Source organism: Protopterus annectens, chromosome 1.part0, assembly GCF_019279795.1.
Source record: "Protopterus annectens isolate FY-2018-M chromosome 1.part0, PAN1.0, whole genome shotgun sequence".
NCBI lineage: Eukaryota > Metazoa > Chordata > Ceratodontiformes > Protopteridae > Protopterus > Protopterus annectens.
The window spans coordinates 992,046,170-992,069,955 of record NC_056725.1 but is presented as its reverse complement, the minus strand read 5'-3'; positions in this window follow the sequence as shown (position 1 = coordinate 992,069,955).

Here is a 23,786-nt window from a genome sequence, read left to right as displayed (position 1 = left end):
TAGAGGACTATACAGTAATAATAGTAGTGTAAGGCATAGGTAAAAGAGGCAAAAAATTATCAATTTTCTAAAGTATAATAGCAAGATGAAGGGTAATGCTGCTACTGTTAGAAATTAAGGAGCAATGTGCTTAACATGGTAGCTCTTTACTTCAAGATGGCTAAACTGTGAGGAATAGGTACAGCAACAAGATTGCAAGCCAAGAAAGACTTTTCCAAAATATATGTGATTGTGTGGGTACTAAGCAGAAAGGAATAAACAAAACATAACCAAAAACTGCAGGCAGCACAGGATATTGGTAGGTAGATGCCACTAGGTGTGTTGGCAAGCATTAGTGACATCAGTGGTGCAGTTAAAAGCAGGTCTAGTTTTGACAGTGAGTTTAATGATAGATAAAAAGACTTTTAGTCAGGAAGATATAGTCCTTAATGTTTTTATTTGTAGAACACTGGTGCCTTACTAGTCCTGTTTAAGAACTTGATTTTTTTACCACATCTTCCAACTTCGAACTTTGATAGGGACAGGTATAGACTGCCGATGGCTTTGCAAAGAATTCTGCAAAAAGATAGGAGTTGTTGAAAATAATATGATGCCTAGTTTCAAAATGGACCAGATAAGTCAGGGAAAACATGTGGTGTTGTAATAACAGAAACAGATAGGATTCTATGTAATAATAGACTTAGGCAACCAGAACTCAGTGTGCTCAGGTTGATGGATGCAGTTGTATTTTATACTTTAATGACAGTAGTTTCTTTGGTGTAGTTTGTTGAAACCTTTGAAATGCATTAAGCTGACAGACAGTGAAATGGAAGCAGTTTAAAAACAGATTTTTTTTGTGTGTGAAGATTGACTAAAGTGTGTAGTAAGAGTCAGATGGCAGGGGATCTAAAGGAGGTCTGGTCAAATATGGAGACATTTTGGATTGTATAACATTATTGGTAAACAATGGTCATCAATGCAAACATTCCTAAGGGTAGTTCAAAAAATAAATCAAGATAGTGGGTGAATATTTGGGTAGAAAATGGATGGTAATCAGAATCCTAATATAGCAATAACATTTGTCTGTCATTGCAGACTCTAAGATGGATAAGATCATATGCTATTTATTATTTGTAATGCAGATGCTAAATACTGTTGGTTGGAAGGGTCAATGCTGTAAATTAAGCTGAAGGAAATAGATATCAACTGCAAAGGCAATGGGAAATGTAACTGTAAAATTTGTTGTTGACTATTGGCTTAGGCTTGTGATTTAACTAGGTAGCAATAAAAATGCTATTGTCACAAGTGACAACTTTCAATACTGAGTGATCAAATATTTGAATTATAGGTGGGTTAAGTTCCCTACTATCCTTGCCCTAGTGTTGCATATGGTGTCAAGGAGAGAGCAGAGATGAAATAGGGATGTGGTAGAAATGGGAGTAACATGAAGACAATGAAAAGGAGAAGTAGAAAGAGGATGAGAAAGGAAGTATTGAAGATAGGAGATGTACTAATTCAACATAATGAGTTCTTTGACAAGGTGACAGGCTTGTATATTGCAGAATGCGTCTGTGACATCCCCACACTGGGCAAGTAATCAAGGAGCTTGAATCCTCTCCACTGACACCGGAGAGGGACATTCACTTGGAATACAAATGTATACACTCAGTATTTCCAGATGCAGACCTCTCTGCATCAAGCACAATTTCACTTAAGAGCACACAGGAAATACAGCCAGCCCAGGGTCTGGATTTCTCTATATCTGTCTCCCTCCATGTCCCATATAAGACTCCACACTGGCAAGCTTCAGAGTTAGATACTCAGCCGACTGCCAAAGCCAAGTCCTCCACCACTCTCTCTGTGAAACCAGTACTTCGTGTCCCTGCTCAAGTAGCTGACACACACATTCTTTGAGATTTAATTTTCACACACACACACACACACACACACACACACACACACACACACACACACACACACACACACACACACACACACACACACACACCTGGGAAAGGCTGGCACAGGTTGCCTGCTCTACGAACTTTGCCCAGACTATAAGGTAGTTTCACTGCCACCCATCAATTACTATAAGGCTCTTAAAAGGGTACCAGTTATATATACTGAGTGAAGTTAATATTAATACAAATGGTAATGTTGACCAAACAGCAAGGCTTTCAGGAGTGGGCAGGGTTATCACCAAATAAATATGTGCAAATACTCTCAAAGCTTAAGTATTTTCTAAAATGACCAGCCATAATGAGAAGTTTAAATATATTTAATAATAAATAATAAAACAACATGAAAATACTAAATATCTATTTACCAGATTTTCAGTCACAGGCAATATTAAAAATAACACCGATGGAAAGTTTCACGCAGTTATAGAAAAACAGTATTTAGCTAGTCTCACTATCTATTCCTGATTGACTAAAAGAATTACTGTTCCTACTTACTGAATACAGCAAGGCAAGATGAGTGTGGGTGAAGGTATTTTTAGTCAGGTTTCCAAGAACAGACTTTTCCTGAGGCTTCTGTCTCCTCTAATTTAAAACATTATTTCTGTGCAGAATGACATCACATACATTTGGTCATCTGGTTTCCATACTATCACAAAGACTAGAAGCTAACAGGGTTTAGCACCTATGTGCTACAATATACACAGATGGAGCTTTGCTCAGATGTGGTGCAGCTGCTGGAATTCATAAAACCATAACACTCTTCCTACAACAGCTACAACCTATTCTGTAACACAGACATTGGCTCCATTCAGAACTGTGTGATAATATCTTTATGACTTAGCCCATAAGGTAATTTAATTTCAAGAATATTTTTGTAAAGTCATATGGATTAAGGTTAACCTCTCACTTCCAGTATATGCTGTTACAATATACACATTTAAACAGTTACGATAATTCATGTACATGTCTTTCCCTTCTAGCAGGGCACACTGTTGATACATTTTAATACAAGCAAACTTCACAAATACATTTTCAGAACAAGCAAATGTACAAACCAGTTTGATATATAAATGACATAAAATTATTTACAAATTCTAGCTAGTTGTGCTGGCATATGTTACAAATCCACAGTTCTATTTTTCCTGGCATGGCTGGCAGTACTTCCTATTGTCACAGTTTCCATCTTAGTGACACAATTAGTGATATTTCCAACACCGGTATGACATCCATATTGACGGATGTTTCAGGAAACTTAAAAGTCATTTAGGGAAAGAGGTAAAGCTGTAGGAAGATCACACAGATGTATAAAGGATAGGGAAACATTGCCCAAGAAGATAAAACAATTATGTAAGTAGAACTTGAAGATCTCATAGAAGTTAGAGCTCTAACAAATACTTCAGCAATAAGAAAGAAAGATGGACATCCTTTGTTATACAGGGCACCCTCAGAATAGATAGGCATACCCACAGTGGTAGTGGGATGAAAGTAATTTATAGAACATGAATTTCCTAAAGATGGTGTCACTAGATCTATGTACTCTGGTCACTTATGCATGACCTTGTGATATGATTAGGACAATTGAGCCAAAAGTGTAAGTAAATTAAGGGAGAGTGTGAATTTGTAAGTTAAGTAAAATAGACTATATTTATGCATGTGAGTTTGTGAGGTGTGCAAATGTAGTCATTATATATTTACTAAGCTTAACAATAGAAACTGTATAATGCACTGCATTTAAACAAGCCTAGTAAAGGTAAATAAGGAGCATTTTGTGTTATACAAAAAATCCATTATCAAGTGAGAAGAGATGTCCACAATGTAACAGTTTTGTTGAGTGAAACCACTCCTCCTCCACTAGTGGGTGCCAGGGATGGGTATGGGAGGGGGGTAAGTTGTTGTCCATAGGACGACATGCATTACTTTCAGAATCCATCGCTTGGATCCAACTGGCAAACTGTATTCAAAGCACAATATACAGTGGCAATGGTTAACAATTTAAGCAAGCCAGAAATCCTACCTGGCTGTGCAGTAATAAGAAAATGCGGAAAGCATGTTGTGCTGGGGGAATGAGACATGAGAGTGACCAGAAACAACTGAGAAGTAGTGCATTACTCCACTGTGGTATGGGGTAAAATATGGCTGTGTGGCAAAGAACCCATAATTATAGAATTCTGCACAACATTTTGATAAAGAAAAAAAGTATGACTTGGTGCAATGAGTAATATAGCTGAGGCTATGATGGAAATGACAAATGAGAGGTATTGGTTAGTAAAAAGATAAGTAATTGCTGTTATATATGTGTGCATATATACCTGTGTATAACTTATATACTTAGTAAGATGAACAACAGACTTTATATCATGAGAGGTGTGTTAGTAAAGTCTCTTAAAATGGGTTTATGTGAAGAAGATTACAGTTCATGGGATTTCTCAGAAACTATGGCAAAATGTACAAAACACTGGCTAATTTAAAAGAGCAAATTGTAACTCTGATAACATAATCAAGAAAATCTATTTGTGGATGATATAAAACAAGTGCTGCTGTTACAGAAGGCACAGAAGGTTAGTAGAAGGATTAATGAAAGCTAGTAGATTACATACACCAATAGTACCAGACGAACTAATATGGAAAATGTGCAATGGGCTACTACCAGGCCTTACAGTGTGCTACAACAGTAAATACATCATTGTTTAAACTACATCACATTCACACAAATGATGCACATACATACACATAGACACATACACACTGTGGTGCTGGCACCAGAGTGATTTACATACACAAACACACTTTCTCTCTGACTGCCAGGAAGGTTTAATAATAACTTCTGAATGTCACTCTCTTGTCCTGCTTCAGTGGTACTAATGTGGCCAGCAGTCAGACCAGTCTTGGTCTTCACGTTCACAGTTATTGAGCACTCTTAAAATCATCATCTTCTTTTGGCTGTTCTCATTAGGGGTCGCCACAATGGATCATCTGTTTCCATTTCTTCCTGTCCTCTGCATCTTGCTCTGTCACACCAACCACATGTATGTCCTCTCTCACCACATCCATAAACCTTATCTTAGGCCTTCCTCTTTTCCTGTTACCTGGTAACATCATCCTTAGCATCTTTTTCCCAATATACTCAACATCCCTCCTCAGCCCATGTCCAAACCAATGTAATCTTGCCTCTCTGGCTTTGTCTCCAAACCTTTCAATCTGGGCTGACCCTCTAATATACTTATTCCTAATCCTGTCACACCAAGTGCAAATCTTAACATCTTTAACTCTGATACATCCAGCTCTCACTCCTGCCTTTTTGTCAATGCCACTGTCTCCAACCCATATAACACAGCTGGTCTCACTACCCTCTTGTAGACCTTCCCTTTCACTTTTACTGGTACTAGTCTGTCACAAATCACTCCTGACACTCTTCTCCACCCACTCCAACCTGCCTCTACTCTCTGTTTCACCTCTCTTCCACACTCGCATTACTCTGAACTGTTGATCCCAAGTATTTAAACTCATCCACTTTTGCCAACTCTACCCCTTGCATCCTCACCATTCCTCTATCCTCCCTCTCATTCACACACATATATTCTGTCTTAGTCCTGCTGACCTTCGTTCCTCTTCTCTCTAGAGCATATCTCCACCTCTCCAGGGTCTCCATCACCTGTTCCCTACTCTCACTACAGATCACAATGTCATCTGCAAACATCATAGTTCACAAGGACTCCTATCTGATCTCGTCTGTCAACCTGTCCATCACCATTGCAAATAAGCAAGGGCTCAGAGCTGATCCTTGATGTAATCCCACTTCTACCTTAAATGCATCTGTCATTCCCACCACAGACCTCACCGCTGTCACACTACCCTCGTACATATCCTGTACCACTCTTACATACTTCTTTGACACTCCCGACTTCCTCATACAATACCACAACTCCTCTCTAGGCACCCTGTCATATGCTTTCTCTAAGTCTACAAATATTGAACACTCTTAAAATAATCAATCCATATGATATTAGCTCTGTGGTATCTGCAGCAAAAAGTAGTGTCACTTCAAATGATGGATAAAATTATATGTAAGGGATGTGTACTATTACCCTTACACTGTTCTATAACCATTCACGTACAAACATTTGAAGCTGAATAATAAAATATTTTAGGTAAAATTATGGAAAGCACACTGATGTAAACATCCTACAGAAGGGCCTCTCTGAGACAGATGCCTGGTGTCAGAGCCATGGCCTCAAGCTCAATGCCAAAAAGTGCAGTGTCATCCTCTTTGGTAAAAACTCTGTACCCATGAACTACCACATAGGCAGCAATCTACTTAACACCGAATGCATGATAAGAGACCTTGGGACCCAGGTGGACAGTAGTGTCTCCTTTGAGAGTCACATCACCACAGTAGTCAGGAAGTCCTTCTACATGGCACACCTCATCATAAAAGGGTTCTCATCCAGGAAAAAAGAGGTCATCATTACCCTCTACTCATCACTCATTAGAACCCTTATAGAGTACAGCACCCCTTCTGGAATGTACCTCACAAGACATCTGCAGCAGCTGGAAAGGCCACAGAAGTACCTCACAAAGAGGATTACTGGACTCAAACAAATGCCCTACACTGACCGCCTCAAAAAACTCCAGCTTTACTCTGTAGCATATCGCCTACTCAGAGGTGATCTCTGCCTAACATATAAAGCTATGTCAAACCCAGAGCTGTTGGACATGCTACACCTAAAGAAATCCCAATCTCTCCGAGTTACACAATCTAGGGACCTAAACCTTGTCACCACAATAAACAGGACATGCTGGAGGGATAGATTCCTATCCCAGAGACTTCCCATACTCTGGAACAGGCTACCCATCTATGTCAAGCAAAGTTCTTCATTAGCACTCTTCAAGAAAAATCTTGAAGAGTGGATGGGAAATACACCCCGGAGATCACTTCTGTGTCTCTGCTCATCAGTGGCACAGGAAAATAACTTTCTTGGGTGGTGTAAGCCAGGGAACCTTGTTGGCTAGGCTTGCATAGGCCCTTGGGCCAATAGCCTAGTACCTACCTATGAACCCATGAACCTATGAACTTGTAGTTATACAGAAAACATGGATACTTGTACATGACATTCAAATAATTGTTGAATTGATAGCTATTTTCAGGAAAAATATTAAATTCATCCTAACTGTGGCTTTATCTATTTTCTAACTAAAAGGAGACTACAGATAACTTGTAAATTCATTCAGTTGCTGATAAACACAAGAAATCTACAGAAACATGAGCTCACAATGTGAGTGGGAAGCAGGTTCTCACTCTTCTTGTAATACTTATGCAGACTTCTTTGATGATCATTCCTTCTCCTGGTCTTTTTCAGAGCTTAGCAGCCTAAATATGAACAACTAGTAGTGAAAAGGTCCACAACATTTCTTGAAGAAAACGAGAGGGGTGTCCTGGAATAGATTACTATTGGTAGATATAGATCTGACATTTAATCCAGTGACATGCTTCTTCATTTCTGTACTTTATTTAACTTCCTTAAAGCTTTTACTTCTGTGAGCTAGTTGTAGAAATGTCATGTTTCTTCTTTTTTCTGACCTCTTCAGTACTGCAATATTTGATTTTTTGGGCTATACTTTAGAAAGACAGATTTTAAAACTAAGTCCATTAAAAATACGTATCTTAAAACCAAGTCTGATGCCCACAAACAACCAAGTAGCAAAAAACAACTGAAAAACGACACCAAACAGCTGAAAATAAGGACCACGTTGTTTACTGCAAAAACACTCAGTAAAATTCACAATGTAAGCGCTTTCGTAAGGTACACTGCCCAAACTTCATCAGACAAAGTAAATTAAAACACATTAATCATTTATATAAAAGACTACACCCCCACAGTCATTAATTATTAAAGTACCACTAACATATAAACTGAATCAGTTAACTTGAAAATACTATAAACTTTGAATAAATAACCTTTCACGTTACACTAAAAAAACTGTATATTATCATAAAAAATATATATGTATGTATATATGTACAACAATATATATACATAAATACATCAAAAATCCTCACTTTGAATAATGCATAACAATAACATCATTAATATAATATGAATTCATACCATATACAAAAATGATAATATATATATATATATATATATATATATATATATATGGGTACATATCACAAGATCGACAACTTAAAATGTCGAAATTCACTTCACCGACAATTCAAATAACCGACATCGCAAATCACGGACGTTTACCAGGTAAGGGATGTAAATTCGCTACTCATGCCTACATATATATATATATATATATATATATATATATAAAAAGAAATAAATTTTGCGTATATATGGACAATATTAAAAATAAATATATTATCTATCCAGCACCCTAAGCTTCAATTTACTACTGATTGAAATAGCATCATTTAAACCGGGGGGGGGGCATGGGAATTGAGGAAGACCTGCCAACAAGTCTCCTTGTCTTCCAACCACAATTTCCACGGGCCCCCTCTATCCCTCTGCTTAATCTGCTGTAACACCACAAATTTGAAATAATGATCAGAAAACTTTTTTATATGTCTGAATAAAGCATTCCTCTCATCACAGCGGCGAACCTCATACAAGTGTTCATATATAGGTTGGCTCAATTTACGTTGGGTCTTCCCAACATAAAAGCCCGGACATGAGGAACACAATGCAGCATATACCACACCATATGTGTGACAATTAAATTTCCCTTTAATGTTAATCTCCTTATTGTTTATTCTGACCTTATTTGTAGACAAAATATATCTACATTGATTACACAAACCACAGCATGACATTTTACCCAGCGATTTAGCCTCTTTATTCTGTTCCACCATATTTTTAATATTCCTACCTCTCCTAAATACAAACTCAGGGTGTTCACCAAAAAAAGCCCCCGTATTAGGATCACTTCTTAGAATGATCCAATTTTTATTAACTATATGTTGTATAGAATAACTATCACTTGAAAAAGTAGATACAAAAGGGCAGGAAACACTCCCCTGTTTATCCAATTCTGACCTCTCTGACAGACTTCCCATCTCAGACACAAAGGACTTCTCTTGGTCATCAAAAGTAAAGTTTACCTCACCCCTAGTTAAACATGCCTCTAGACTCATACCATTCTCATGTGGGTTCATCAAAATTGGTTTGTAAACCCCTTTTAACCACTTGCCCATGACCTCCTTTCTGATGTTATTAATTAACCCTATAGGATATGCCCTATCCATGAACATTTGACACATGCGGTCACATTCCTCAAGAAAATCCCAATAAGAAGAGACCATCCGGGCTGCTCTAACCAGCTGACCCTTGATAATGCCACATTTGACATGAAAAGGATGGTTACTATTGAAATGTAATATACTATTTGAATAAGTAGGTTTCCTGAAAATATTAGATTTCAAAAAACCATCCTCGGTTTTGGTCAGCAACACATCCAGGTAAGATATCTGTACTGCATCCTCACTGTATGTAAACTTTAGAAAAGCAATACTTCCATTGATGTAACTAATAAATTCAACTAAATCATTCTCAGGGCCATTCCATGCAATAAATAAGTCATCCAGGTACCTCAATTACAAAACCACATTGGAAAAAAAAGTTGAAGGAAACAAATGATGCTTCTCCTACCAAGCCATTACAAGGTTAGCAAATAGGGGGCCACAGGGAGAACCCATGGCTACCCCTAACCACTGTTTGAAATAATGTCCCTCAAAACAGATAAAATTGTTCTTCAGTACTATTTCCATTAATTGCCTGTAGGTATTGTTAGTATCCTGAGGTAACTTGAATTCCTCATACAAAAAATCTGAGAAACAATCTAGGCCTTGGTCCTGAGGAATACAGCTGTAAAGATCCCTGACATCAATAGTCAGGAATATAAGGTTGTGGTCAACCATATCCAGACTATTACATCTTTCCAAAAAGTGCAATAAATCATGACATACATGTGGAATGGTCATAACTTTTTCTTTCAATTTATAGTCCAAATATTTGGCAATATAACTAGTTTTAGACCAAGAAGAGTCCACAATAGGTTGAAGGGGGGGGGGGGTTACCAAATCCTTATGGATCTTGGGAATTCCAAAGATTCCTGGAATCTTTGGAACATCCGTAGTCATATAATTATAATCATCCCAATCTGGTCCTGGGTTAACATGTCTAATAAAGCACTGTCAATGTTACGATATACAATATTTACCTCATTTAAAGAGGCTTCAGTGTAAGTACTGCTATATAATATATTAAACATTTTCTGTATGTAATCCACCTTAGACATGACAACCACACCACCCCCCTTGTCTGGTTGCATAACTCTCATATTCTCATTCCTCAATTCATTCATTAAATTTTTTTCACTCCAAGTCATGTTACACTCCTCATTAATGTTACCCCAAAAATGTCAGAAATCTGTCTCACACATTTTTTCAAATGCTTTAATAGCATAATGTAAGTCAGGATTGAAAGTGCTAGGCATTCTTAAACACAAGCTGCTGGTATTAAAAACATCATTGTCATTTCTGTGCATAAACTTTAAATTCAATCTATGTGCATAAAACTTGAGGTCACAAACAAGTTCACTGATATCACTTTTTGTACTTGGCACATAATTATTAACAACATTTCTTGAAGAAAACCAAAGGGGTGTCCTGGAATAGATTACTATTGGTAGATGATCTGGCATCTAGTCCAGTGACATGCCTCTTCATTTGTGTACTTGATCTAATTTCCTTAAAGCTTTTACTTCTGTGAGCTATTTGTAGAAATGTCATGTTTCTTCTTTTTTCTGACCTCTTCAGTACTGCGATATTTGATTTTTTGGGATATACTTTAGAAAGACAGATTTTAAAACTAAGCCTAATGTCCATTAAAAAACACGTATCTTAAAACCAAGTCTGATGCCCATAAATATTGGGATGATGGTGCAATATCCTCAACAGCATCCAAACCAAAGGGCTGAAAATGATCACGTAGACAAACCTTTCAGTAAAAATGGCCAAAAAGACCCAGGCAAGCTAGTGTCTTCACTGTGTGATATCTCATGCAGTGACAAGTCTGCAGCTAGAGTAGTTAGGCTTTACTGGCCTTAATGTAGCCCTAAATACTTAAAAATTAAAACGTCATGGACATTCAGAGGTCATGTAGCTGACATAATGGTATGTCCTTAAAGACTCATTTGCTTATATTCAATGAACCGCCACTACAGAAGGTTTAAGGTTTTGATGTTGATCTTTATTCTGTGGGATGCACTGTGACTATTTTATTCCTAATCATAATATTTATTTATTTGCAGTTTGTTGACTGGGGAAGTCCACTGGGCCATGTTGAGCCCATTTTCAGTAGAGGCCCGGGGAGTAAAGCTCCACAGTAATATAGAAGTTACACAAGTAGAAAACAGTAGAATCATAAAGCAGAGTTAAACATTTACAATATTGGGTCCTTTAACACATTGTAACATGTATAGAAATGAAAAGCAGATGGAAAGTAATATCATGCATTGGCATTTACAGATCAAGTTTTAGAAATTAGCCATTTATGAGCATTGTTTTAATCAGCATATAGACCATGTTTTTTTTTTTTTTTTTTTTTTTTTATTTTACTGGATGCTAGACAGGAGTTAAGGCATATATGTTGGTTAATGAGGCAAGTATAGGGAAGAGTTAAGATGTTTTGGGGGAAAGCTTAGTAGAGGATTGGGAGCAAGTACAGCTCCTGGTAGTGGAGAGGTAAAAGTGTAGAGAAGGTTTACAATGGGCAGGGTTATGGATAGTTCTTAGTGGATAATGTGAGTGTTCCATTTTTTGGCTAGGGAGACAGAGAAGATAAGTTGTCCAGGCGGGCATTTGGGCTTGTGAACCAGGAGTAAATTCTTGTTTTTAGATCTAAGGGGCCTATTAGGGAGGGAGGAGGTGAAGATGGAATTAAGGGATGGGCAGGCACAGGGTTTCAAGATGAGTTTGTGAGTGATAGTAAGTCATAAGTAGTCAAGGTAATGTGGTAGTTCCAGCCAGTTTAGTGATCGAAGTGTATTACAGTGGTGGGAGTTTTTGGAATTTGTTGCAAATTTAGATATCTTGTTGTAGCAGGCTTCCAGCTTGGCTTTTAGGGAGGCTTGGAGGTTGATAAGTAGAGGGGAGCCATACACGAGACAGGGGAGGTGGTAGGTGGATGCAAGAGTTTTTCTAGAGGAGGTTGTTAGGTATTGATTGTGTCTGTAAAGCAATCCAAGTTTTTGATGTTTTTATATATATATATATATATATATATATATATATATATATATATATTTTTTTTTTTTTTTTGTTGCACATGGATATCGAATTTTAGTTGTTCATCTATGAATACTCAGAGTAGTTTTGTGTGTGGGATGATTTCTATTAGGGATTTATTTTGGCTATAGAATTTGGAAGTATCTTTATGTTCAATGGTAGATTTGGATGGGATGAAAGTCATGATTTTAATTTTGTTTGGGTTCAGTGCAAAGTGGTTGCTGAACATCCATGATTCAGTGGTGGAGAAAGCAGTTTGTGTTTTAAGTAATAGATTGGAAATTGAGTTGGTGGAGCAGACCATCACTGAATTGTCTGCATACTAAATTACATCGGCATTGGAGACAGAGATGCAGAAGTTATTTATAAAGATATTGAATAACAGGGGCCAAGTATGGAGCCTTTCCAAACTCTGGTGGGAATATTCAGGTAGGATGAGATGGAGTTTTGCCATTTCATGACTTGTTGCCTGAATGAAAGATAGCTAGAGAACCAGTTTATGGTGGAGGAGAGAAACAGACGTGAGAGAGCTGTGAAAGTAGAAAAGAGAGGGAAACAGTATCGAAGGCCTTTTAGAGGTCTAAGAGTATGGTAGCAACAGTATTTCCAGAGTCATGGGCTTTGTTAATTGTGTTGAGGAACAATATAAGGGCAGTTGTGGTACTGTGACCAGGTTGAAAGCCATGTTGTGATGGAGATAAAGAGGTGATGTTGGGTAAGATGGGGCATGATCTGAGTGTGCATACATTTTTCCAGTATCTTGGAGATTGGTGAGAAGCTGGCAATAGGGTGAAAGTTGGATATATCATTGTTTTGTCACCTTTGTAGAGAGTGAGAATGCAGGTCTTTTTCCAAAATTTGGGTACATAAGATTCCTGAATAGATCTATTTATCATGATACTAATAGAGCAAGTGATGGCTTCAGTGGCAGCCTTTAGGAAAGTGGGTGCTAAGTTATCTGGAGTGCATGAGCATGGTTTGAGCTTTAAGGGTGGTCTTTTTATAGTTGTAGTGGAGACTGGTTGGTGTGTAAAGCTGGAGGTAGGGAGGGGGTGGGGCTAGAGGAGGGAGGGGAGTGTAGCCAAGTTTAGGAGGGGGAGACGGGAGAATGAGTATTATTTATGTTGCTAGTATTAGAAAAGCTAGCAGTAATGTCAGCTATACAGTTTATGAAGAAAGAGTTAAAACGAGATGCTGTTTCCTGGGATATCCTGTTGGGATTTGGGTAGGCATTTTCCTTTGTGCCTGGGTTAAGAAGAGATGAATGGCATTTCAGCATTTTTGGGGGTTTATATTGTGGCTGAAGAAATTTAGTGTAGTAGGTTTTTTATCTTTATGAACTAGTTTTTTTTTTACTTGGTTACAGAGTTGTTTAAAGAGCAAGATGTTAACGTACTACAAGAGGGTCTCACAGCAACAATTGACTGGTGCCAAATTCATGGGCTTAAGTTAAGCACAAAAAAATGTATTATCATACGATTTGTCAAAAACACGGCCCCTACTGATTAGCTCATCAACAGTAACCCCCTAAGCACACAACCTGTGGAGTGAGACCTGGGTACTCAGGTTGACAGCGATCTTACATTTGACCATCATGTAGTGGCAGTGGTCAGAAAAGCCTTTTACTTAGTTCATCTCATAAGCAAAGGGATTGCATCCAGGAAAAAAAGAGGTTATTACCTCTCTGTAGTCTTCCATTAGGCTAACAATTAAGTATAATGCCCCGTTTGATATGTACCTCTCCAAACATCAGTACCAAGTGAAAAGGCCACAGAAATACCTCACAAAGAGAATCCATGGCCTCCAACACCTGTCCTATGTGGACAGGCTCAAATCATTATCACTATATTCACTATTATACAGTTTGCTCAGAGGTGATCTGTGTCTTGCTTACAAGGCAATATCAGACCCTGCCCTACTAGAGATGCTCCATATCCATAAGTCTAATTCCTTGCACATTACCCACTTTAAAGGCCTAAATCTAATATGCAACATCAATAAAACCTGCTGGCGAGACAGGTTTTTCTCCCAGTGGCTGCCCCATCACTGGAATAGACTTTCCATACATGTCAAACAGAGTACCTTGCTGACCTTCTTCAAGCACAACCTTTATGAGTGGATAGGAAACCACAAATTTGCCCAGGGGCTCCACCTGTGTCCATCATTGACAGGGGCAAAAGGTGTTGACTGTGGTTTCTTTTTTAAGGATAAAATATTGGCTAGGCTTGTAAAGGCCCCAGGGTCATTAGCCTAGTAACCTCCTATGATCCTATGATCCTATGAAGAGGGAGTCTTGTTTTTTCTGTAGTACTTTAAGGTTTTGTCTCTGAGATGCATGAAATCTTTGGTGGGTTTAGTTAGCCATGGGGCAGGATTAGTTTTTATTCTTTTTATGCATATTGGTGCTTAATTGTTTAGTGTATCTATGAAGGAATTATTGAAATAGTCAATGGTGTTATTTAATGGGAGTGTTTTTAGTATGCTACAGTTTACTCTTTTAAGGGTGTCAGAGATGAGTAGTGGGTTGAACTTTTGTTAGGTTGTGAGTTTCCTTATAGTGGTGTTGGTGTTGTAGAGTGTTTGGTGACTGGCAGATGTATTTGGGGAGGTGGTCACTTAAGGAATCAGGGAGGGTGTCTGCTTCAGATATTTTACTGGGGTTTGTGAAGAGTATCAAGTCCAGGATGGACCTGGAGGAATAGTCTTTGGATGGTCTGGTTGGAGAGTTAATGTGTTGGGTGAATTTGAATAGATTTATATTGTTGGTAGCGAGGTTGGAGGTCAAGTGGGTCTAGCTCATGTTTACGTCTCCTAGGATGGTTGTTTCATTTGTTATGTTGGAAGTGATCCAAGCAAGGATATTTTCTAGTGTGGGGATGTTCTTTCCTGGTGGGATGTAGAGGGCAATGAGGCAGAGATTTTTATAGTTGTTTATTTTTAACAAGGCAATGGTTATTTCTGCTTTGGCAAACAGCAGAATGTGGTTGGAGTATGGTATTATGGTGGGGGAGTTTACAAACATTATTGCAACTCCTCCTCCTTTTTTACTGGGTCTGTCATATCTGAATATTTGATAGCCGAGGGGAGGGAGGTTCAGAATCTTTGAAGTAAGGTTTAAGCCAGGTCTCAGTTACAGCAAGGATTCTGGGTTGATTATAGAAGAACAATGCATGGAAGTTAAGGATTTTGTTATGGAAGCTTTGGGTATTTAGTGTTACCAAGCAAAGGAATTTGTGGGGGTTGGCTTTATGAGAAGATATGGGGTTATTGCTTGAGGTGTGGTGGGGGCCAGGGTTGGGGTGGATGTCACCAGATAAAGGCAAAGTGGAGACATAGAGTATGTAGGTTGATTGTTTTTGCTTGGATGTTTGTTTGGAACTAGTGATGTTAGTGGAGTTGGTAGTAGAGCAGTTGGGGGTGATGATGCTTCTGAGTGTGTGGGGAAAGGATTTTATTTTGTATTGATGTACAGTATTTGTTTGTAGAAGGTGGGGCGATATGTTTGAAAAGCTGGTAGGATTACTGATGGTAGATATGGAGGCAGTGGGAAAAAGAGTAGAGAAGGTAGAATATGTGAGGGCAGTTAGATGTAGTAATGGAGAGAGGAGTAGTATGAGTATTGTGTGGGTTATGAGGAGTGTTGCATGTAGATGCATATTAGTGTTGAGTAGGTACTGGAGGATTTTGGAGGATTTTGTATGGGTGTAGTGGAGAGATGGAGTTGTTATGTAGTTTGAAGATGGTAGCAGTAGGGTTTTATTGGGGAGGGAACGAGAGGAGCGTGTTATGAAAGATTTAGCTTGTTACTAGTAGTTAGGATGAGGGATAGTAGTGGAGGAAATATGACTGGCAGGGTGGAGGAAATTTTATTTGAGGGGAGGGTGGGCTGTGATAAGTGTTAGGGTAAGCTGGAGGTGTTTAGAGAGTTTAAATGTAGAAGTATTGGGGGTTGGTGGGAATTGGGGCAGGGTAGGGGAAGAGAGTGAGCCCAAAGTCTGAACAGAGCAGAATGAACATGGAATTTTTATTGCAGTGTTAAAAAAACAAACAATCAATTAGCCAGGCTAACTAGTCCTGTAAAAGACTCGGTAAGCAAGCATATGATATGAAGTTATCTTACTTATGCCTTAACACACTTAACTGATAGCATCTAGTGGAAACTGTAAGGCAGACCTAATATATACTATTATATATTCTTTGATCCTTGAAGGTGAATGGCCATGGTACCAAATCGCTGAAACTGGAAATAAAGTGTGAAGCGTTGGTGCTATTTTTGTGTTTTCTAATATATACTGTACAGAGGGTCTATTACATTAACCAGAAAAACCTGGAAAATAATTGCTTGGAGTATGGAGAAAGCTATGGAGGATGAAGGATTTCAGAGTCGGTCTAGTGGTGTGCAGTTAGTAGTTAGTGAATACAGGTTTATTTTGAATATTAAGGGTTGAGAGACTGATCATGAGAAACATACAATAACTTATTATTTCAGGGTTTCGGCAATTTAGAGCACTGAGTTGCAGCAGGGTATTAAAGATGCATGAGCTTACTCACTGTCCACAGGCAGGGGTTGAGGCTAGTACCAGTAGTATTGCAGCTTAGGACCCATTGGGCACTGCCTTCAGTTGACAGACCCCCTCTGGTATTGGAAACACTGGAACCATTTTTTGCAGACAGGTAATGCCTGTAACAATACAACTGAAAAAGAAGAAAGGCCGAACTTTTCAGTATCGGCAGAGCTAAAACAACTGTTTTGTTGATTCTCACCATCAGTCCTTATGACATATCATAGCACCACTCATCTTAAAGTAAGCTCCTTTATTTCTGCACATGTTGTGCCAATCAACAATAACAACTGAACTGCAAGCTGTAAAGCGATAACAGTTTCCCTAAATTCATGCAGCAACCCTTTGATTGCCCTTGTACATGACTAGGTGTACATAGAAGTTCTAGAAACTTCAGGATCTAAATTAGAACCTACATTCTGTTCTGCGTTTTTCACTTACAGACACTGTAAACAGATGGCAAAAATTAGGAAAAGGGATTTTCATGCACAGTTCACCATGGCAATATAAACACCAAAACTTAGAATACTAATTTCAGGAATCTTAATCTACAGTGCTTCTGAAGGGTGCATGCATCAGAAACTCCCTAGAAAGAAAGAAAATGAATGTGGCCAGACTCAATGCATGTCATACAACATGCAGAGAGGTACAGCATTTAATTCTGAGGGAACAAACAATAAACATCCTAGAGTAGGTGGACATCCCTATGATAAGCAACCTGGGATAACATAATATAGATTACATGAACAGATAGGCACACCACATAATGGTGAAACACACAATGTATTATATATAATAAGACCCCACAAATGTAATAAATGACATTATGAGAAGTATATGCATCTCATCCAGTGGCATCGCTAGAGTTTGTGCCACGCGGGGATGTCTTTGAGTTTGCCGCTCCTGCCCCCCCTCACAAATCATGGTCATATGGGACTCCTCATTCACAGCCCTCCCCCCTGCAGCCATTCCAGTGTCCCATTACTTTGCTATTTCTCTCCATGTACCATAAACACTGCAGTGTGCATAATGCTGTATTCTTTACTTCTGCAATGATTATTTACATTTCATTTAAAACTTTTATTTTAAATTTTATAGCACAAACACTGATAGACATCTACTAAGCAAAGCATTTCACAATGAAAACAGAATTAGCATTAAAACTTCTCTCTCCTTGAAACCCACATTCATTGAAACAGCATTGGAACCCACATTCAAAGAAAATGCATCTGGCCAGTGGCGGATAAAGTTTCCCTTTGAGCTGTTTTCTAATCACAGGCCCCTTGCACACATTTAGGACTATGCAAACATACATGTTCTTTGATTCACCTTCCTGATTGTATTAAATTATATTCCTTGTAAAATGCAGCTCAGTTGTTAGAGTATGTTTTAAATGTATCATTTTGAACATTTTTCCAGTAAGCAAAGAAACAAAATGTGTGAACCAATAAGGACAAATCTGCCAAATTCAGAACATATCCATCAAAAAAGTCTACATAAACTTTTATTATTACTTCTTCTTTTGGCTTTTCCCAGTTATGGGTCACCACAGCGGAATTCTGGTCTGCTAATGATTGGCAGTCGATTTTTATGTTGCCGAGGTGCCAGCCCGACGCCCAACCTTCAACAAAGGCATGCCCATTCACACATTTCTTTTGAACGCCACTCAACCGTGGGGAGGACATGCAGACTCCACACAGAAGGTGCTCCAGCCAAGAATCGAAGTAGAGAACCTCTTGCTGTGAGGCGACAATGCTACTGCTGCACCACCGTGGCTTAGCTAAACTTTTGTCATTACAATCCACCAATATCAGTAAATATGCACAATCACTGCAGAAGTAAAAGTCATCTAAATAATTCCACATTAAAGAGATCTGTAACTAATGAAGAGATTGCTGCTAGCAAACAACTTTATATTTCATTGTTTCATCTACAAATAAAGTGCCTATTGCCCTTGAAGAATACATTGCCTATGTTATATTAAAAATGATAAGGTAGTAATATTGCAATAGAGAGTAGATAGAAAACTGATGACAGGTTCATAGTTACTAGGTATCTCCTCCAAAGGAGGACATTCTCAGGACTGCAGCATCCAACCCTTTTAAAGTACAACACAGTATAGTATCAGCAATCCATCTACATATTGTGGGAGTAGAACCCACAGCCTTCTGCATCAAAAGCAAGCATACTACCTGCTATGCTACTCACAATACAACCAGCTGTGGCATAAGCACACTAAACTTCTCTTCCCCTGAAGCTCTCAGCTCCTTGTAAAATCCACTTGACACTCAACTACATCTTTCAACTTTGAAGCACAAGAAATCTGGAAAAAGCCAACATTTATTGGGGGTGGGGGGCAAAGGCCCAAAACCAGGGATACATGTTATTCTAGCAACTTTCTAAGATTATACAAGCAATGTTTAAAATGTTTTGTGTACCATGCATTTCCTGAAAGATGGGAAGACTGAAGCTTACATTGCTATTATTATTTAGTGCATTCAGTCCTCACTGATTTGTCAGAAAACCACAAATTTTAAGAGGAACAGACCACATGTATGAGCCAAACATTCCAGTTTAGAGAGGGCAACGCAAACTGCAGGTATTGAAAAAACTTATCAAAAACTTCAATAATCCACACTTGGCCATGCTACAAATTAGTAACTAACAGCATTCAAGGTCAGGTAGCAGCATCCCTAAAGGCATTTTATAGAACAACATTAGCAAAGGTGAATGTGTATCATACAATATATAACTATGCAATATTTTTGAAAATAGCTAACATACTTGAGCACAAAAAAGTGATTATAACATTAAAGACAATACAACTTCCCAGTTTTGCTGCTTATAAATAAAATGCACAACAAAGAAAATCTCCTCTCCTTCCCTCCCCAAGTCAACCACAACTTAGTTATCCTATAGCAATCACTAAACATCTCAAAATTAACTTTTCTCAACCCACCTTGACTTTAACTGCTGCTTTTCAGTCTCCGCACCTTTTATTCTCCTGAATGTTCTTAAATGGTTGAATATTAGCCCAACATATTCCATGCTATCTCCCTTTTTCATGCTTTTGCTATATAACTTTCCACTATCTTCCCAATAGTCACAGATTAATTTTTTTATTGTTCCACTTTTTGCCCTACCTCCAAATCCTAAAAGTACAAAATTACTTTCTCACTACATCTTTACAATACTTGTCTTGCCTTTCCAGAAAATATTTTCCCATATATTTTAACAACTGGGTACTCTCAAAATGTATAGACACATCCTACCTCTTCCCCACATTCCCAACATCTAGCTTTTCCTAACAACTGTACCCTAATTAACTGTTCTAGTCCTCTCTGCCAACAATAAAATCAACTTATGAATTGATCCCGACCAAAACTAAGACTTTTAGGTTCATAGTTATATACTAAGCTAATGACCACCAGGGCCTTTATAAGCCTAGTCATGCAATACAACCCAGTTGTGTCCCTATGCATCATGGGGATTTATTAGGCATTTATTAGGAGGGGACATGTTAATTAGGAAGTTTCTGGAGGTTATGTGGGGGTATATTAGTTTGAGCATTACTATCCCATCTTTTTATATTTGGCAACCTACTTAACATTCCTCTCCACCCTCTTTTTAAAAATTGCACTCCTTCATTATACTCAATCTCATCCTTACATGCTTGGTAGGGCAATATATTCAGTAGTAATTCAATCTGCTATATAAGATTCTACACTTAACCACATCTCCTTCTGTTTCTCACTTACTGTTGCTACAGGTCTATGACTCACAATAATGAATACTAGTCAGAACTCCTTTGCTAACATCCAGGCTTCTGTGTCAAGGTTCAGTTGCTTAGATTTTGGATACTGCCATTCATAAATGTAAAATATTTCCTGAAACTCTCTCTAACATACAAAAAATACATCAGTGCCTTTACCACTTCTCTTCTTCATAAAATTAAACACTCACTCAATAGTCTTTTCTTAAAACATTTTCAAGATTCATTCTTTCTTTCTTCTTTAAATTCTGGATAATTCCATAAGAACAAATGTGTTAGTTCACATATAAAATCTCACTTTTCATACTTCTCCAATATTCAGACAATATTTTACTTTTCCACCAATTATTTTCCTTCCTCACTATCTTTATTCCTGATAATCTTTTTTTTTATTTTCCAGCTTCACTCTTAAAATATATGAAAGTGAAACTAGTATAGTGCATAGCTTAAGTATGACCCCCCCCGAGTTATCCTTTAGATTTAACCTTTCGACCAAGTTCTGTTACCTTTACCTTCACACATAAATCTATCAAAACTTACTGAGCCCTCATCATGCATCAAATGAAATACATATCTCCATGTCTATTTATCCATCCATCCATCTATTTAGTATATAAATATAGAGTTGTCACCTGAAAAAAACACACTTGCAATAAAACACAAAATAATTTCATTTTGAAATACATATATCTATATCTACTTATCCATCTATCTATCTGTCTATCTATCTATTTAGTATATAAATATAGGGTTGTCATTGGAGAATAACACACTTGCAATAAAACACAAAATCATTTCTTCATACTGAAATGCAGCATATGATAATACTAATAAAAACTGTAATTTAGTGGTGATATTATACACGTCCCATTAGAAATATGTTGCACAACCTGCCAGTTTAATTGCCACTAATAGACAAAGAAATATATGAGCATTACATAGATTACAAGGCACATATTCACTTATTTCCATTGGTTAATTTCAAAATCAGAATTATGCCTTATGTGTATATGCACACAAGATGCAAAAACAATGGCATCTAATGTTTACACATGGAGTCAATATTTATAACGCAGTGGGCATGCAATGCAAACTATCTACAGATGTCTGTCTCTGTATCTCTCTATTTATATACTTACTATATAAATACATATATATATATATATATATATATATATATATATATATATATATATATATATATAGTGCTGCGGTAGCGTTGTCGCCTCACAGCAAGACGTTGTCCCGTTCGATTCTCAGTTACAGCGTCTTCTGTGTGGAGGCATGCATGAATGGGCGTGTCTTCGTTGAAGGTTGTGCATCAGGGCTGGTAACTCGGCACGTAAAAATCCACTACCAAACATTAGCGGACCGGAGTTCTGCTGTGGAGACCCCTAACCGGGATAAGCCGAAAGACACAACACAACATATATATATCTGTGTGCGTGTGTGTATATATAAAGTTCACATAATATATATAGTCACATCCTATGTTGTTGAAGTGCAAATAATTCAATAATATGAATACTGAAGGTGAGTGCTACAGCAGAGTGACAGAGTGCTAACAGTGGAGAGACTGGACAGTACCTGGATAAGGTGTTTTCACTTTTCCCCAGAGCTGTTCAGTCTTGGAGTTAGTATATTTAATTTAGGATGGATATGGGGACATGGCAGGGGGGTTGTGCCCTACAGAAAAATAAGAAATTGAGATTTTGCCTGGTTTTCAATGTCTGTTTATCAATACATTGTACTTCATTAAACAGTTCAAGTTAGTTTTAGTCTGATGGGCTGTCTACAACATAGTATATATTTATGTGTGTGTGTGGGTGTCTGTTGATTCTCTGCATTGCAAATTTCATCAAAGTGTTTAAATAAATATAAATATTGTAAATAATGCAATATATGTTTGTAAAGTGGGCAAATTGAACTGCCATTGTAAATAAGATATGTTTCCTTTCAGCATATAAGCTAAATAAAAGTGTTTATTTTAATATTAAAAAGAATATTTGTTGTATTAGCCAGAGAAGTGTTGCTATTACTTTGAAAGGGAATGTTATTTAATAGAAGATATAAACTTTGCCATATTGAAGCAGGTCTGATTCAAGAAACAAATAATGCTGTATAAAAGGAGAGCTATGGTTAGCTAATGCAGTCTGTTTTTACCTTTCTTGGAGAGCTTGAATGTCTGGGTATGGGAATCCATAAGGGAATTCTACTAATCATCAGTCATCAATGTATGTGCTACAGTGTACATGCACGTCTGCTGTTGGCCACTCCACTGTGAGCATAGAAGTCATGTCCAGACAGTCACACCACAGTCAAGTTTCTTTCTACACTGTGTCTCCACATGCTAGTATCACCACATCCAGCTCCTCAGTAGAGCACTGTGGGTTGAGTATTTCTTGATGTGACAGGGGCAGCCGAAACCACTGTGTGAGCCATTAACATGAGCTCCATAGTCTGCATTAGATTAACACTGACAGTTGATACAATTTATGTCCTGTTGTGTCATTCTGACCCTGTGCCAATGATGACCGCTGTGTTGACCACTGACAACTTAATCAGTAGGTGGCTGTTCAAATGTCTAATCCTCAATTTTCTGATCATTTATTTGATGGATGTGACTAGCTTCAATTTGTGATATGTGTTATTTCATTGGTACTGGCATATGTTGGTACTGATATTGACGATAGTAATGCAGGATGTAACATTATGCTTTCATGCACATGCTCCACCCTCAGCACTTACTGCATTTTGTGTACCTGTTTCCATTTTCAGTCACCATGCTGACTTGCATTATCAAGCATGCCTTCCCATGTCTGACTGAATCTGCACACACACACACACACACACACACACACACACACACACACACACACACACACACACACACACACACACACCTATATTGCTGTATATCCAACAATAATGCATGTTGTGTGGTCACTGTCATTCATTCTCTGCATGTTTGCACTTATATAAGCTGGAAGTGAGTCAAGTTGCAGTGATAACATGGGAAAGTGATGCAGCATTTTTAGTGTACGGCCCTTGTTTCTGTGTACGCATTTGCTGATACATTCCATACACATCATTGATATAGATTTCTTGTGATAATGGCTGTTTGATGGTTAACTTTCCATGCTATTTATCTGTATGATGATATCCTACCTGTCCATTGACAACTTCTGTTGTGCACACCTCCTGTATCCCATTTGGCT